We start from the raw sequence: 19,629 nt of genomic DNA, 5'->3' as shown, positions 1-19,629 counted from the left end.
AGATTGGAAACCATAATTCGCCATAAACGGGGACGGGAAGCAGAATTCAAGGCACTGTTGTGATCAAACCGCCCACGGTAATAAGTCTGACCAGTTGTTATGATGGTCAGAAATATAGCAACGTAGGAATTGCTCCATTGGACTGATATGGAGAGGAGAAAGCAAGCTGATTTCCCAACCGTGCACAAAAGGCTCACCAGAACTGGGATCCAACTGACTACCCCTGTCCGAGTCAATCACCGTGGGTAGCCCATGTAAGCGAAAGATCGCAAAAGCGAAATGACACATCTTTGAGAACCGGTCAACCACCATAAGGATAACTGTGTTGCCTTGGGAGTTGGGTAACTCCACAATGAAATCCATAGACAGGTGGGTCCAGGGTCTCTCTCCATTGGGTATGGGTTGTAGGAGGCCCAGGAGTAGGAGGAGTTTTACTCTGGGCACATACGGAACAGGCAGCTACAAAGGCAGTTACATAGACTATGTCACCAGAATTGTTGGGAAATGGCCCAAAAGAATTGATTCTTCCCAGGGTGGCCAGCAGCCTTGGGAGAATGGCAAGTCTGGAGCACGGCAGTACGAAGACTCTCTGTGACAAAGCAGCGGTTACAAGGTTTCTCAGGAGGAGCATGGACCTGAGCAGCAAGAATTTTGTCACCCAAAGGAGAAGTGAAACTGGTGCAAACCGTGGCCACAATACGATCAGGAGTAAACACAGGAACCGGAACTGACTCCAACTTGGAAGTGCAGGAAAATTGTCGTGACAAGGCGTCAGCCCTTACATTCTTAGTACCGGGTAAGAATGAGACAATGTAATTGAAACTTTACAAGAAAAGAGCCCATTGCGCCCTTCTGGGAGTGAGGCATTTAGCCTCAGACAAGAATGTGAGATTCTTATGGTCAGTAAGAATGAGAACCGGCACAGTGGTACCTTCAAGAGATGTCTCCATTCTTTCAGGACTAAAATGGTCGCCAACAGCTCTCTGTCACCAATCTCGTAATTGCACTCCGCAGGTGACAATTTCTTGGAAAAGTAACCACAAGGATGCATAGCGCTCTCAGAGGTAGGACGTTGATATAGTCAGCCAAGCCAGGAGTCAGGAATCAATGTAGTGGAACAGCAAGCAGGATCTGGAGCCAGAGGGGATGTCAGCAAAGCAAGCCTTGAATAGGATCGCAGGAGATAATTTCTTGTGATGTTGACCAAGGCATAGGCAGAGATCCTCTGGACTGGACGGCTTAAGTAGGCAGGACTGATGAGCAGGATATCATCAACAGCAGAGTAACTGTGGAGAGATGGGAGCTGGCAATTAGCCGACAGCTGAGCCGCCAGCTCAGAGAAGGAAGGGCTGAGCCCAGCCCTGACAGCGGCAGAACGTGTATTACGCTTGCGGTGCCACTATTTCTTAATGGCACCCCAAACTCAGGTAGCGGTTTTGTGTTTTGTCGCGTGACAAAATGTGCAAAAAAACCCCACCAAAACAAGCATTGCAAAAATGTGTGGCACCCACTGCCACACATGGAAAAAAGTGGGGAAAAAAACATGTTGCGTTGCACAGGCGTGAATGAGGCCTAAATCATGTGCCACCTACTACACTACTACTAGCAATTTATGAGGAACAACTGTACACCTTTTTCATGCTAAGCATTGCATAAAATCATGCAGATACATTATACATTATACACACTATAGAGAGATATCCTTTGTTCATATTTCATGTCTGAGGCTTACAACCACTTTAAGTTCACATGAAACATCAGAAAGGGGATAAATGTAATCTCATTAATTTAGACCATGACATGATTGGTGTCAGTGGGTTAGTTTGAGTAAATCAGAAATGTTAAGCTGGATACATGCTATACAATTTTCTGTAGATTTTTTCCTTCGGATTTACCAAAACCATATACTATGAGGTGAAAACTTTAAGGCCCCGTTCACACCTATGCGAATTAGATGCGGCTTACATCGCATCCAATTCGCAGGACATTTTAAAATGCATTCATTTGAATGCATCTGGTTCACATATGTGCGTTGCATTCGCACTGCGCATTGCCAAAAAACATGTGTGTTTTCTGGGCATTGCGGTGCGAATTACAAGCACATTATCTTCTATGGGAACACATCTGATTCGCAGATGCATTCCGTTCTGAACACAAATTCTCTCCTTCTCCTCACTACACCTCCCCCCTCTCCCCCCTCTCCCCCCTCTCCCTGCTCACTGATCCACAGCTACAACAGAGAAGAACCGCTGAACAGCAGTTTTTTCTCTTCGCAGAGAAAACGGAACTGGAATTGGCACCGCACATGTGTGAACCCAGCCTGAGAGTTTAAATTTGTATGCAATCAGGCAGACCCTTGCACTACATGGTTTTGGTCAATCTAAAGGAAATCAGACAACAAAAGTTGTATAGTGTGTATGGGGTCCTAAAGTGATACTAAAGTCATTTTTTTTCTTAATTAAAAATAAACATACTTACTTGCTCTATGCAGTGGATTTGCACAGAGCAGCCCAGATCCTCCTCTTCTCGGGTCCCTCTTCTGCTCTCCTGGCCTCTTCCTCCTGTTGAGTGCCCCCACAGTAAACAGCTTGCTATGGGGGTACCCGAGCCAAACCCCAGCTCCGTGTGTCCATTCCAATACAGAGCCGCGGCCCGGCCCCACCCACTTTCTCTACTCATTGGCTGACTGGCTTTGATTGACAGCAGCGGGGGCCAATGGCAATGTGCTGCTGTCTCAGACATGAGAAGGGGAGTCCTGGGCAGCTGAGACACTTCTGCAACATCGCTGGATCTAGATGGACCTCAGGTAAGTATTAAGGGGGCTGCTGCACACAGAAGGCTTTTTATCATTAAGATAAAAAAAACTGCCTTTACGACCCCTTTAAATCAATACTAAAGGCTATTTTTTAGCTAAAATAAAAAAGATGCATAGCGCTACCCCTGAAGGAGCTGCTTGGTAAATTGGGTTCTCTGTTCTGCGCCTTGACTCCAAGGACAGCCTCAGCCCTGTTGACACATCTGGTTGAATGAAAGTTACTGAAAACACTTATGGGAACACAAGTGTGGATACCTTAAATTTGACTGTGAATTAATATCAGGAAATAGACACAAGACTGTTTAGTGCTAAATTAGCTCAATGTGTTGGTATGGGTTAGAATAAATAGTGGTTTAAGCATAAATGAGCATGCAGACACAGTATGCTAGACAGTATAATCACTACGTCAAAGTAACTTAGACTAGAGTTCTGTTACCATTAGACTGGATTAACACATAAATCAGCAAAGTCAGCAATAAACAGTGCATATAAACATCAAATACAATGTGAATAATAATACGATATTTAGTCTAGAGTGCACTCTGGGAAAATGGCTAGGATATGGTGCAATGTCCCCTAATGCCACAAGCGGACTGTCCGGCAGAACAGGTCCGATGGAACGATTCCGTCTGACATTCCGATCGTGTGTGGGCTTCATCGGACCTTCATCAGACCTTTTCTGTCGAAAATTCCGATGGACCTAGAAATAGAACATGTTTCAAATCTTTCCGACGGACTTGATTCCTTATGAAAAATCCGTTTGTATGCTAGTCCGACGGACCAAAAACGACGCAAGGGCAGCTATTGGCTACTGGCTATGAACTTCCTTATTCTAGTCCGGTTGTACGTCTTCACTTTCAAAACGATCGGACTTTGGTGTGATTGTGTGTAGGCAAGTTCGTTTCATTGGAACTCCGTCGCAACTCCGTCGAAAAGTCCTTCGGAGTTCAGTCCGACGGGAAGTCCGCTCGTGTGTACGCGCCATAAGAGGTACCTCTTAGCATAAACAATAGGTAAAGGTCTCTGTGCAGCAACTGTAAAGGGGTAGTCTTTAGTCCTAACTCTTCAGGCCACAAGTGTTGGGCCCAGTTGTACCACTGGTGCACTTGATAATAGTCGCAGTCAAGCCTAGGGGGCAGCAAAAATGCTACTAGATGGCTACTAGATGGCTCTATGGTCTGTACCTAAAGGGCTCAGTCTCTCTCTCTCTCTCTCTCTCTCTCTCTCTAGCAGCAAATAGAAAATCTCCACAGCAGCAGCTCACCAGTCTCAGCGATATTGCAGCTCACCATCCGGTCACGCAATGTTTAGTCTACTGTCTGCTCTGCACCCAGGTGACTGACTGTCAACACACCTGGACTCAGCACTCTGGATCCCACTCAGCCCGCTGTTATGCAGGAGTGGTGGTGCACAGTGGACAGGCATGTGCACTTTCTGGTCTCCCTCGTGGCAAGCTGTGTCCTGTACAGCCTGGGAAAATGCAGCTCCTCGCAGCAATCTCTTCTCTTAAGAATGTAGTTCAAAAGCTCTTGATTACAAAGTAGTCTCTCCTCAGGACTACAATTGCCACAGTGCATTGCTGCCTGACTCAGTCTACTGAATTCTTCCTGCTCAGCAGCTCCCTTCTCTTGCTGAGACAGCTGTTAACCAGTTCAGTACCACAGGGCAGCAGCTACTGAGAGCTGCTGCAGCCAGTGTTTCTCTCACTCTCCATTCTAAGCCAAACATCTGGTTATACTTACCTTCTCTGTGCAATGGTATTGCACAAATGGGGTACCTTACCTCCTTCTCTTTAGTCCCCCACCAGAGCTGTCTGCTTCTTCTTCTAAGTGCCCCCTCAACAAGCCATGTGCATGGTAAAATATCAATATGGATCAGAATCTCAAAGGAATGTTTGTTTGTGAGATGTGGAAAGAATTGATGTTGTTTTGAGAGCAAAAGGAGACCCTACCCAGCTTTAGTATAGTATTCTACTGTGCTATGCACTGGTTCGGCGGAGGCCTTTTTATTGTTAATGTTTTCTCTTATCACCATAAATTTATGGGTTATACTTTTTCTTAGGGCTCTTTCACACGGGGCGGATCAGTGATGATCCGCCCCGTGAACACCCGCTTGCTCAGCGGGGATTGCTCCGCCAATCCCCGCTGAGCAGAAAGATGACAGGTCCATCGCTGCACACTGTGCAGCGACGGACCTGTCAGAGCGCCGCTCTCCCCTATGGGGGATCGGATGATGACGGACCGTAGTGTCCGTCGTCACCCGATCCGAAAACGGATGGAAAAGTAGGGTTTTCCTCTGTTACACTTTTCGGATCGGAGCGGGTCGGATGTCAGCGGACATGTCACCGCTGACATCCGACGCTCCATAGGGATACATGTATGTCCGTTTTTCATCCGAAAATGGAAGGATGAAAAACGAACATACGGATCCCTCGTGTGAAAGAGGCCTTACAGTGTTCTTCAAAAATTGTTTGGTGTGTGTTTTTTGGGCAGTGAGATCAAACCTATTGCTCAGTTCCATTTTATGTGGTAGACATAGGCGTGCGCACAGGGACCCTATACTCTGCATTTAGTGTAGATTAGATATTCAGTGTAGAATCTATATTCAGGCAGTGTAGTATATATTGTTCTGAATCCCAAAACTATACCTCTCAAACGTATACAGATAGAGATAGTGGCGCTAATATATATTTGTAAAGATATGAGTCAAAACAGCATGATACCGGTGACACTCTGATTCTATACAAAAAACAGTAATAAAGATAGAAATATAACACCCCGTGAAAAGTGTCAGTATAAAAATAAAAACATTACAAAAATCATAAACTGTGAAAAGTCCATGGAAAAAGTTCACATGAAAAAAAATCCAGCACAACAGTAGTTTTTTGATCTTCCTATGTGATAGATCTTCTACTCTTCCACCACACCACTGTGATAGTGACACCACTCCCTCTGAAGAGCGCACTCACCAGAATGTATAGCCTCCCACTCTTGTGTTTGGCAAAACAGCAATTGAACCACACCTGGGTTGCATGTGATGAACCGTGACTGCAATCAAGCCGGCTCCATATGTGAAAGACAAATGAATAAAGTGTTCCACATAGCGTGATACTGTTTTAACAAATTTATTAAAATCACTCCAAGCGCACTCACTTTTAAACTGAAACAAATAAGCCTTTGAACAAATCCACCACAAACAACAAGATCGATGATCCAATGGTGCACCACGGTCACAGCGGACTTGAAGTGTAAACTGGTGTGTCTCTCACCCAACCTTCTAAGGCCCAGCAGTCCGATTGGCGTAGTCCTCTCCAGACAGCAGTGTCTAATGTCAGTGCAATGGAATGCCGTGTAACCATGCCCGAGACATGTTTCATCGAAAAGACTTCTTCAAATGGGATTGGTTACACAAGCGGTTCTTCAATCCTAATATACTACCCATGATCAATCATGTGATCATCATCAGTCATGTGATCCCCTGCTCCGCACATGCTCACTCATCGTGTCCCCATGACCGCGAAGCACCGGTACACAGATTAAACACATAACTGGAATAAACATTTTTATGGTATGTTGTTAAAGTGCTGCGTCCAGCATTATCACATAAAACATATCCTAACTTGTAAAACACCACTAATTACAGTGATGATATGGATCCGCAAAAAAAAAAAAAATGACACAGCAAAAATGTACTAAAAAAAAAATTTAAATAAACCTTTCAACAGGAGATAATAACTATATCTAGTTACAATATATAAGCCATATAAACCAGTCATGATGCTGTCACATAGCTCCAAAGGGCAAACAATGCTTCAAGCACAGTCTGATCCCATTGACATTGAAAATATTAGAAAATATTAAAAAATATGGATGACTACACGTAAAACTAAGAAAAAAGAGAAAGGTGATAATAAGCAATCAGTGGTCACTATACAGGCATCACTCTTGCTATACTAGATCTTTATAATAATTTAAACTGGAAAACTGGTGAACTTTGTAAGCCTATACGGTGAATATATAGCTACAAACTATGGCGCCCTTATTAAAGGGCACCATCTTGTGTGCAGTATATATAGAGTATATTATTATACAAGGGGACAGGTATCATAACCATGAGTTGGTTGCACAACCCCAAGTTATGATGTATAAAGGTCAAAAAGTGAAATACACAATTATTAATGGAATAAAGGTGATATTACTGCACATACAAATTATTTCATAAAAGGGAGCACTCATAAACTAAAAATCATTAATAAAGCAATTGAGGTCCATCTCAATGTTTAACCCCCTAGGTGCCATACATTTCATCAAGAAAATCCAGCAGATTTCCCTCTGTGATAGGTCCCTTACTCTATTGGACCCCCTCCAAGAAGGATGGATGGTATCCAGACCGCAGAATTGTAACAGAGATGGGTCCTGATTATGCTTTTCTTTGAAATGTAGGGATACACTATGGTGACGAAAACCCAACCTGATGTTGGTGATATGTTCCCCAATCCGCACTTTGAGGAGTCTTTTTGTTCTTCCCACATAGAAAAGTCCACATGGGCACCACTTTAGGAACACCACGTGTGATGAATTGCAGGTGATGAATTCTTTGATATCAAAGGATTCACCCTCTCTATTGGTGACCCTCATTGTCCCTCTATTGCTAATGTTAACCGTTTTGCAGCATTTGCATTTTCTACACACGAAAAAGCCCTTCAGATTAATTTTAAGGGGTTGTTGATCTGGAGGGTCCAATAGCTTTTTAACGATCAGATCACCAAAATTCGGGGCCGTCTATAGATAAACCTAGGTTGATTGTTTAGAATTTCTCCTAGATGTCTATCCATGCCTAATATATGCCAATGCCTACGGAAGATGTTCTCTACTTCTTTGTATTGGCAATGAAAACTGAATATAAAGCTTAACTGATGTTGATCATTATAGCTCTGGTTCTCAGTTTTCTTTACCAAACATGTTTCTCTTGGAATCTCAGAAATCTCTTGAATAACGTCATTCAAGGGATCCCTCAGTGTAACCCTTCTGTAGGAACTTATTTTTTAATATTTGAGCTTGTTGATGGAAGTCACTCGTTCTCGTGCAGTTACGTCGAATTCTCAACATGATGCCTGCCCCTTGTATAATAATATACTCTATATATACTGCACACAAGATGGTGCCCTTTAATAAGGACACCATAGTGTGTAGCTATATATTCACTATATAGGCTTACAAAGTTCACCAGTTTTCCAATTCAAATTAATATAAAGATCTAGTATAGCAAGAGTGATGTCTGTATAGTGACCACTGATTGCTTATGATCACCTTTCTCTTTTTTCTTAGTTTTACGTGTAGTCATCCATATTTTTTAATATTTTCTAATATTTTCAATGTCAATGGGATCAGACTGTGCTTGAAGCATTGTTTGCCCTTTGGAGCTATGTAACAGCATCATGACTGGTTCATATGGCTTATATACTGTAACTAGATATAGTTATTATCTCCTGTTGAAACTTTTTTTTTCATTTTTTTTTTTTTTTTTTTAGTACATTTTTGCTGTGTCATATTTTTTTTTTTTTTTGTGGATCCATGTCATCACTGTAATTAGTGGTGTTTTACAAGTTAGGATATGTTTTATGTGATAATGCTGGACGCAGCACTCTAACAACATACCATAAAAATGTTTATTCCAATTATGTGTTTAATCTGTGTCAGGGGCGGACTGACAACTCATGGGGCCCCCGGGCAGTAGAAGGTCATGGGGCCCCCTGTGTCTCCGCCCACATGCAAGCCACACCTACACAAAGCCCCACTTACATAAATCATGGGGCACACAGTAAGGCACATCACATGGCACACAGCAGAGCACGGGGCACATCATGGGGCACAGGGCATGGGGCACACAGTAGGGCACATCACAGGACACATAATGGGGCACCCAGCAGGGTTTATTATGCTGTACACATCAGGGCACATTATTGAGCACAGCATGGTGCATCACAGGGGGTACAGGGCACATCAGTGGGTACACAGCGGGGAACATCACAGAGCACTTCAGGAGATACACAGCAGGGAGCGGGCCGCACATCACAGGGCATGTGGCAAATAGTAGGGCACACAGCAGGGCACACAGTAGGGCACATCCTTGGGAACAGGACACAGGCGGTACACATCAGGGCACACATCCCAGGGCATGGGGCACACAGTAGAGCACATTACAGGGCACACAGTAGAGCACAACAGGCTGTACACAGCAGGGCACATCACAAGGCACATCACAGGGCAAGGGGCACAGAGTAGGGCACATAAGGGGGTACACAGCAGGGCACATCACAGGCCATGGGGCACGCAGTAGGGCAAATAGCAGGGCACAAACCAAAACACAGGGCACACAGTAGAGCACTGGGATCCTCCAGACTTAATACAGTGTCTCTCAGGGTAGCCATCAGAGGCGAAGGCGACACAGTGGGGGTGGAGGACACAGGAAGACACCGTGGGGGGGTGGGTGGCACAGGGGGACACTGTAGATGGGTGGGTGGCACAGGGGGACACTGTAGGTGGGTTGAGGGCACAGGGGGACACCATGGGGGGGATAGAAGACACAGGGGGACACTGTGGGGGGTGAAGGGCACAGGGGGTCACCGTGGGGGGTGGGTGAAGGGCACAGGGGGACACTGTGGGGAGGTGGAGGGCACAGGGGGACACTGTGGGGAGGTGGGGGGCACAGGGGGTCACTGTGGGGAGGTGGGGGACACTGTGGGGAGGTGGGGGGCACAGGGGGACACTGTGGGGAGGTGGAGGGCTCAGGGGGAAACTGTGGGGAGGTGGGGGGCACAGGGGGACACTGTGGGGAGGTGGAGGGCTCAGGGGGACACTGTGGGGAGGTGGAGGGCTCAGGGGGACACTGTGGGGAGGTGGAGGGCTCAGGGGGAAACTGTGGGGAGGTGGGGGGCACAGGGGGACACTGTGGGGAGGTGGGGGGCACAGGGGGACACTGTGGGGAGGTGGAGGGCTCAGGGGGAAACTGTGGGGAGGTTGGGGGCACAGGGGGACACTGTGGGGAGGTGGAGGGCTCAGGGGGAAACTGTGGGGAGGTGGGGGCACAGGGGGACACTGTGGGGAGGTGGGGGGCACAGGGGGACACTGTGGGGAGGTGGAGGGCTCAGGGGGAAACTGTGGGGAGGTGGGGGGCACAGGGGGACACTGTGTGGAGGTGGAGGGCTCAGGGGGAAACTGTGGGGAGGTGGAGGGCTCAGGGGGACACTGCGGGGAGGTGGAGGGCTCAGGGGGACACGGTGGGGAGGTGGGGGGGCACAGGGGGACACCACGGGGAGGTGGGGGGGCACAGGGGGACAATGTGGGGAGGTGGAGGGCTCAGGGGGAAACTGTGGGGAGGTGGGGGGCACAGGGGGACACTGTGGGGAGGTGGGGGGCACAGGGGGACACTGTGGGGAGGTGGGGGGGCACAGGGGGACACTGTGGGGAGGTGGAGGGCTCAGGGGGAAACTGTGGGGAGGTGGGGGCACAGGGGGGGCACAGGGGGACACTGTGGGGAGGTGGGGGGCTCAGGGGGAAACTGTGGGGAGGTGGGGGGCACAGGGGGACACTGTGGGGGGGTGGAGGGCTCAGGGGGAAACTGTGGGGAGGTGGAGGGCTCAGGGGGACACTGTGGGGAGGTGGGGGGGGCACAGGGGGACACTGTGGGGAGGTGGAGGGCTCAGGGGGACACTGTGGGGAGGTGGGGGGCACAGGGGGACACTGTGGGGAGGTGGGGGGCACTGTGGGGAGGTGGGGGCCACAGGGGGACACTGTGGGGAGGTGGGGGGCACAGGGGGACACTGTGGGGAGGTGGAGGGCTCAGGGGGACACTGTGGGGAGGTGGGGGGCACAGGGGGACACTGTGGGGAGGTGGAGGGCTCAGGGGGAAACTGTGGGGAGGTGGGGGGCACAGGGGGACACTGTGGGGAGGTGGAGGGCTCAGGGGGAAACTGTGGGGAGGTGGGGGGCTCAGGGGGACACTGTGGGGAGGTGGAGTGCTCAGGGGGACACTGTGGGGAGGTGGAGGGCTCAGGGGGAAACTGTGGGGAGGTGGGGGGGCACAGGGGGACACGGTGGGGGGCACAGGGGGACACTGTGGGGAGGTGGGGGGCACAGGGGGACACTGTGGGGAGGTGGAGGGCTCAGGGGGAAACTGTGGGGAGGTGGAGGGCTCAGGGGGAAACTGTGGGGAGGTGGGGGGCTCAGGGGGAAACTGTGGGGAGGTGGGGGGCACAGGGGGACACTGTGGGGAGGTGGAGGGCTCAGGGGGAAACTGTGGGGAGGTGGGGGGCACAGGGGGACACTGTGGGGAGGTGGGGGGCACAGGGGGACACTGTGGGGAGGTGGGGGGCTCAGGGGGACACTGTGGGGAGGTGGGGGGCACAGGGGGACACTGTGGGGGGCTCAGGGGGACACTGTGGGGAGGTGGAGGGCTCAGGGGGAAACTGTGGGGAGGTGGGGGCTCAGGGGGACACTGTGGGGGGGTGGAGGGCTCAGGGGGACACTGTGGGGGGGTGGAGGGCTCAGGGGGACACTGTGGGGAGGTGGGGGGCACAGGGAGACACTGTGGGGAGGTGGAGGGCTCAGGGGGAAACTGTGGGGCACAGGAGGACACTGTGGGGAGGTGGGGGGCACAGGGGGACACTGTGGGGAGGTGGAGGGCTCAGGGGGACACTGTGGGGAGGTGGGGGGCACAGGGGGACACTGTGGGGAGGTGGAGGGCTCAGGGGGACACTGTGGGGAGGTGGGGGGCACAGGGGGACACTGTGGGGAGGTGGAGGGCTCAGGGGGAAACTGTGGGGAGGTGGGGGGCACAGGGGGACACTGTGGGGAGGTGGAGGGCTCAGGGGGAAACTGTGGGGAGGTGGGGGGCTCAGGGGGACACTGTGGGGAGGTGGAGGGCTCAGGGGGACACTGTGGGGAGGTGGAGGGCTCAGGGGGAAACTGTGGGGAGGTGGGGGGGGCACAGGGGGACACGGTGGGGGGCACAGGGGGACACTGTGGGGAGGTGGGGGGCACAGGGGGACACTGTGGGGAGGTGGGGGGCACAGGGGGACACTGTGGGGAGGTGGGGGGCACAGGGGGACACTGTGGGGAGGTGGAGGGCTCAGGGGGAAACTTTGGGGAGGTGGGGGGCTCAGGGGGACACTGTGGGGGGGTGGAGGGCTCAGGGGGACACTGTGGGGGGGTGGAGGGCTCAGGGGGACACTGTGGGGAGGTGGGGGGCACAGGGAGACACTGTGGGGAGGTGGAGGGCTCAGGGGGAAACTGTGGGGCACAGGGGGACACTGTGGGGAGGTGGGGGGCACAGGGGGACACTGTGGGGAGGTGGAGGGCACAGGGGGAAACTGTGGGGAGGTGGAGGGCTCAGGGGGACACTGTGGGGAGGTGGGGGGCACAGGGGGACACTGTGGGGAGGTGGAGGGCTCAGGGGGACACTGTGGGGAGGTGGGGGGCACAGGGGGACACTGTGGGGAGGTGGAGGGCTCAGGGGGACACGGTGGGGAGGTGGGGGGGCACAGGGGGACACTGTGGGGAGGTGGAGGGCTCAGGGGGAAACTGTGGGGAGGTGGGGGGCACAGGGGGACACTGTGGGGAGGTGGAGGGCTCAGGGGGACACTGTGGGGAGGTGGAGGGCTCAGGGGGAAACTGTGGGGAGGTGGGGGGCACAGGGGGACACTGTGGGGGGGCACAGGGGGACACTGTGGGGAGGTGGAGGGCTCAGGGGGAAACTGCGGGGAGGTGGGGGCACAGGGGGGGGGCACAGGGGGAAACTGTGGGGAGGTGGGGGGCACAGGGGGACACTGTGGGGGGGTGGAGGGCTCAGGGGGAAACTGTGGGGAGGTGGAGGGCTCAGGGGGACACTGTGGGGAGGTGGGGGGGCACAGGGGGACACTGTGGGGAGGTGGGGGGCACAGGGGGAAACTGTGGGGAGGTGGGGGACACTGTGGGGAGGTGGGGGGCACGGGGGACACTGTGGGGAGGTGGAGGGCTCAGGGGGAAACTGTGGGGAGGTGGGGGACACTGTGGGGAGGTGGGGGGCACGGGGGACACTGTGGGGAGGTGGGGGCTCAGGGGGACACTGTGGGGAGGTGGGGGGCTCAGGGGGACACTGTGGGGGGGTGGGGGGCACAGGGGGACACTGTGGGGAGGTGGGGGGCACAGGGGGAAACTGTGGGGAGGTGGGGGGCTCAGGGGGACACTGTGGGGAGGTGGGGGGCACAGGGGGACACTGTGGGGAGGTGGAGGGCTCAGGGGGACACTGTGGGGAGGTGGGGGGCACAGGGGGACACTGTGGGGAGGTGGAGGGCTCAGGGGGAAACTGTGGGGAGGTGGGGGTCACAGGGGGACACTGTGGGGAGGTGGAGGGCTCAGGGGGAAACTGTGGGGAGGTGGGGGGCTCAGGGGGACACTGTGGGGAGGTGGAGGGCTCAGGGGGACACTGTGGGGAGGTGGAGGGCTCAGGGGAAACTGTGGGGAGGTGGGGGGGCACAGGGGGACACGGTGGGGGGCACAGGGGGACACTGTGGGGAGGTGGGGGGCACAGGGGGACACTGTGGGGAGGTGGGGGGCTCAGGGGGACACTGTGGGGAGGTGGGGGGCACAGGGGGACACTGTGGGGAGGTGGGGGCTCAGGGGGACACTGTGGGGAGGTGGGGGGCACAGGGGGACACTGTGGGGAGGTGGAGGGCTCAGGGGGAAACTGTGGGGAGATGGGGGGCTCAGGGGGACACTGTGGGGGGGTGGAGGGCTCAGGGGGACACTGTGGGGAGGTGGGGGGCACAGGGAGACACTGTGGGGAGGTGGAGGGCTCAGGGGGAAACTGTGGGGCACAGGAGGACACTGTGGGGAGGTGGGGGGCACAGGGGGACACTGTGGGGAGGTGGGGGGCACAGGGGGACACTGTGGGTGGGAAGCTGTGCAGCAACTTTTTAATAGCAGCATGTGGTACAAGCTGCTGCACTTTCCTTCCTAGATGCAGCGTAGCGCGGGAAGCGGCTGTATACAGACCTCTCGTGATGCGGTCCTCCTCCTCGCCGGCCCCTCCTCTTTTCTGTCCGTCCGAGGTGATGACAGATACAAGCACCTGGGATTGACGGGAGGGAAGGAGGGGCCGGCGGGGGGAGGAGGAGCGCATCACGAGAGGTCTGTATACACTACAGTCTCTTAGCAGTGAGCAGGGACCCGATCTGCCCGTCAATCACAGCTAGCTGACGGGTAGGTCGGGCCCCGAAGTGAAAGCTGCCATGGGGCCCCCTACTGGCCACGGGCCCTCGGTCAGCGTCCGAACTGCCCGATGGTCAGTCCGCCCCTGATCTGTGTACCGGTGCTTCGCGTTCATGGGGACACGATGAGTGAGCATGTGCGGAGCAGGGGATCACATGACTGATGATGATCACATGATTGATCATGGGTAGTATAATAGAATTGAAGGACCGCCTGTGTAACCAATCCCATTTGAAGAAGTATTTTCGATGAAACATGTCTGGGGCATGGTTACACGGCATTCCATTGCACTGACATTAGACACTCCTGTCTGGAGAGGACTATGCCGATCGGACTGCTGGGCCTTGGAAGGTTGGGTGAGAGACACACCAGTTTACACTTCAAGTCCGCTGTGACCGTGGTGCACCATTGGATCATCGATCCTGTTGTTTGTTGTGGATTTGTTGAAAGGCTTATTTGTTTCAGTTTAAAAGTGAGTGCAACTATTGAAGTGTGCTTGGAGTGATTTTAATAAATTTGTTAAAACAGTATCACGCTATGTGGAGCACTTGATTGCAGTCATGGTTCATCACATGCAACCCAGGTGTCAGTGGCGGAACTACCGCCATAGCGACACACGTGGCCGCTATGGGGCCTGCAGCCTTTAGGGGCCCGGTGAGGACAGGCGGCTCCGCGGGTGACAGCGGGTGAGAGCGGGCGGCTTTGCGGGCCCGCGGGTGAGAGCGGGCGGCTTTGCGGGCCCGCGGGTGAGAGCGGGCGGCTTTGCGGGCCCGCGGGTGAGAGCGGGCGGCTCCGCGGTGAGAGCGCGGGCGGCTCCGAGGGCTTTCAGGCGGTGAGTCAGCTGGGCGGCTCGGCTCCTGTGTGAGCGGGCTGCCCAATCAGGGAGCTGGCAGCCGGGGGTGCAAAGAGATGACATCATCTCTCACCGCCTGGCGCCCTCCCTGCATCCCTGCAGTGCAGTTCCCCCCTCACTGTGCAGGCAGCCTTGGGAAGCAGAGAGATGACCTTATCTCTCTGCTGCCTGACTCTGGGACACAGCATGAAAGTGACACAGCAAGTGTCAATCCGTAATGTGTGACAGGTGAAGTGGCAAGTGACAATCCGGGACATGGCAGCAAGTGACAATCCGTAATGTGTGGCAGGTGACGTGGCAAGTGACAATCCGGGACATGGCAAGTGACAATCCGTAATTTGTGGCAGGTGACGTGGCAAGTGACAATCTGTAACATGTGGCAGGCGACGTGGCAAGTGACAATCCGTAATGTGTGGCAAGTGACAATCCGGGACGTGGCAAGTGACAATCCATAATGTGTGGCAGGTGACGTGGCAAGTGACAATCTCTAACATGTGGCAGGCGACGTGGCAAGTGACAATCCATAATGTGTGGCAAGTGACAATCCGGGACGTGGCAAGTGACAATCTGTAATGTGTGGCAGGTGACGTGGCAAGTGACAATCTGTAATGTATGGCAGGTGACGTGGCAAGTGACAATCTGTAACATGTGGCAGGCGACGTGGCAAGTGACAATCCGTAATGTGTGGCAAGTGACAATCTGGGACGTGGCAAGTGACAATCCGTAATGTGTGGCAGGTGACGTAGCAAGTGACAATCTAATGTGTGGCAAGTGACAATCTGGGACGTGGCAAGTGACAATCAGTAATGTGTGGCAGGTGACGTGGCAAGTGACAATCCGGGACTTGGCAAGTGGACAATCGGCAACATGTGGCAGGTGACATTCTGCAACATGTGACAAGTGACAATCTGCATCTGGTGGCAGGCGACGTGGCAAGTGGACAATCCGCAATGTGTGGTGGGTGATGTGGCAAGTGACATTCCGTGACAAGTTGCATCTGGTGGCAGGCGACGGTGGCAAGTGACACGCTCAGGGCTCCCACTGATTCTGCATTATGGTGAGTTGCACTATTTCATTTTATATAACAGAACAGAAATTGGTTAGAAGGCTGGAGGTCAGCAATGTGTGTCCTTTAGGGGCTGCATACAGTATACTGCATACTTTGTTGTTCAAAATTAATATAAGCTGTTGCCTGTGTACTGTGCTACATGGGTGCGGTAATCTATTGTTCAATGGCATTAGTTCTTTTTTTTGTGGAGGGGGCGGTTTGCGGGGGGGGGGGGCCCATACAACATTTTGCTATGGGGCCCTGTGATTTCTAGTTAAGCCCCTGCCAGGTGTGGTTCAATTGCTGTTTTGCCAAACACGAGAGTGGGAGGCTATACATTCTGGTGAGTGCGCTCTTCAGAGGGAGTGGTGTCACTATCACAGTGGTGTGGTGGAAGAGTAGAACATCTATCACATAGGAAGATTGAAAAACTACTGTTGTGCTGAATTTTTTTGTGAATGTGAACTTTTTCCATGGACTTTTCACGGTTTATGATTTTTGTAATGTTTTTATTCCTATACTGACACTTTTCACGGGGTGTTATATTTCTATCTTTATTACTGTTTTTTTGTATAGAATCAGAGTGTCACCGGTATCATGCTGTTTTGACTCATATCTTTACAAATATATATTAGCGCCACTATCTCTATCTGTACACATGTGAGAGGTATAGTTTTGGGATTTAGAACAATTTACACATTTATTTAAGTGGCAGCTTTTCACTGTACACTGTGTATGTACAAATCTTGTATTCATTTACACAACAATCATTTCGTTTTGTCACTGGTCTTTGGCGCAGTGGAGTGAGAGAGAACCAAGGGCGGCTTATTTTTACCTCTCTTGCTACAAACCAGTGTAGTATATATAATATAGTGTATTAAAGTGGTTTAGGGGAACCCTGCGCCAAAATTGAAAAAAAAAACGCCCCCCCCCCCCCCCCCCCAAATCCATACCATCCAGGAACCCTGTGCCAAAATGTAAAAGAAAATGGTGTGGGGGTCCCCCCCAAAATCCATACCAGACCCTTATCCGAACACGCAACCTGGCAGGTCGCAGCAAAAAGGGGAAGGACAAGATAGCGCCCCCCCTATTGAACCGTACCAGACCACATGCCCTCATCATGGGGCCATGTTGATGGGGACAAGTGCCTCATCCCCACAACCCTTGCCCGTTGGTTTGTGGGTCCTAGAGCAGGGGCTTATCGGAATCTGGAAGCTCCCTTTAATAAGGAAGCCCCCAGATCCCGGCCCCCCTATTTGAATGGGTATGGGGTAGTCAAGGGCGAGGCCACCCGGTGACATAAACAGATGACCCCGCCCCCCCTGATGTCACATGACATCAGAAGGGGGCGGGTCACTCGTTACGTCAGTGGGTGGCCCCGCCCTTGGATATATAAGAGCTGTCAAAGCAAAAAGACGGCAGTCAGCGGGTTGCCTCCCATGCAGGCAGAGTTTTTCCATTTCTTTTTTTCGGGGTTGTTGGCGCCGTGGATGAAGATGAATAGACATTGCGGAACACTCTTTTTTGTTTTTAATAAAGAAATAGTCCTCAACTGTCTTCTGTCATTTTTACTTTGTTGACACTTTTTTTAGTGAATGGGTAGGGGTACAATTCACATGGGGGGGCCCCGCCTGCAGACCACCACAACCACCGGGCAGGGGTTGTGGGGATGAGGCCCTTGTCCCCATCAACATGGGGAAAAGGTGCTTCGGGGGGGACCCCACGCCATTTTCTTTTGCGTGGGGTTCCCCTTAAAATCCATACAAGATCTGAAGGGCATGGATTTTGGGGGGGGTTTGGTGCAGGGTTCCCCTTAATATCCATACCAGACCTGAAGGGCATGGTATGGATTTTAGGGGGACCCCCACGCCATTTAAAAAAAAACGTGGTGTGGGGTTCCCCTTAATATCCATACCAGACACGAAGGGCATGGTAATGGACTGTGGGGGATCCCACACTGTTTTTTTCAATGATTTTTTTCATGTACATCACTGCTCCTGAAAAAAGTCAGTTTCTAAAACTTTTTTTTGCATTGATACATGTCCCCTGGGGCAGGACCCGGGTCCCCATACACTTTTTATGGCAATAACTTGCATATAAGCCTTTAAAATGAGCACTTTTGATTTTTCATGTTCGTGTCCCACAGGCACATTCGCACAAATTTTTTGTCTGTTCGCATGTTCTGGTGTGAACCGAACCGGGGAGTGTTCGGCTCATCCCTACTACTGACAGCTTTGTGCCAGATACGACAGGAAGTATTCAGAGATCCAATGGTATCCATGCCTCAACAGGTTATGGTGGGTGGTCATAATACACTGATCAGTGTATATTGTGATAAATTCAAGTACATACCAGTGGCGTCGGGAGGTGGGGGGCTGACATGGGCTATAGCCCGAGTGGGCCTCCAAAAAGCCCCGGGTCTTGTATTTGTCATTGACAATTATTAGCCCCGAGTCCCAAGGCCTGGGGCTTTGCAGGGCCGAGCCCAGGCTGCCTCTGAAGGTAAGGGGGGGGGCGAGCGCCACTGGATTACACAGAGCGGGGATCACTCGCTTACCCGGCGTGGCTGCAGTGTCATACGAAGGCCCACCTCCTGGACCGGCTCCTATGATGGATGTCACACTGGTCCAATACTGGGACGTGTGACGTCCATCATAGGAGCCGGTCCAGGAGGCAGGACTTAGTTTGAGAGCGGCAGCGCCGCGTAAGCGGGAGATCCCACCTCTGTGTAAACCAGCAGCTCTCCTCTCCCCATGCACTGGCAAGGCTGCACTGATGGGCACTGGCAAGGCTGCACTGATGAGCACTGGTGAAGCTGAGCTGATGGGCACTGATCAGGCTGCACTGATGGGCACAAGTAAGGCTGAGCTGATGGGCAATGATCAGGCTGCATTCGTGGGCACTGATCATGCTGCACTGATGGGCACTGATGGGGCTGCAATGATGGGCTTTGGTGAGGCTGCATTGATGGGCATTGGTGAGGCTGCATTGATGGGCATTGGTGGGGCTGCATTGATGGGAACTGATCAGGCGGCATTGATGGGAACTGGTGAGGCTGCATTGATAGACACTGGTGAGGCTGCACTGATAGGCACTGGTGAGGCTACACTGATGGGCACTGGTGAAGGTCCATTGATGGGCACTGGTGTGGCTGCATTGATGGGCACTGGTGTGGCTGCATTGATGGGCACTGGTGAGGCTGCATTGATGGGCACTGATGAGGCTGCTCTGATGGCCATTAATGTGGCTGCTCTGATGAGCACTGATGAGGCAGCGCTGCTGGGCACTGGTGAGTATAATACACTCTTCAAATGTGCTTTAAAATGCATGGTTTTCCCTTTCATGAACAAAAAAATAATGACGTTATGCTATTGGGCTGATATAATAATGCTAAGGGTCTGGTATGAAATGATTTCCAGGGCTGGTTTTTATTCCCAGTTCGGTCCTGGGGCTATAGTATGCAGTTTGCACACATCACCGCTCACTCACCAAGCAGAACGAGAATGGCAGAAACCAAACGAATAATTTATTGGGGGGAGGGGAGCCTGTTACACCGGCTTTACGTCTGCACAAGGGCACGGCTGGGCAAATGGGTGTACAGGAAGTCCCCTTTAAATTGCAGCATTGTGGGCGCGCGCATGCCGCGTACTCCGTGAACATGCCT

This window comes from Aquarana catesbeiana, linkage group LG09, assembly GCF_042186555.1.
Source record: "Aquarana catesbeiana isolate 2022-GZ linkage group LG09, ASM4218655v1, whole genome shotgun sequence".
NCBI classification, from domain to species: domain Eukaryota; kingdom Metazoa; phylum Chordata; class Amphibia; order Anura; family Ranidae; genus Aquarana; species Aquarana catesbeiana.
The sequence above is the reverse complement of the archived record's forward strand: the minus strand, read 5'-3'. Positions refer to the sequence as shown.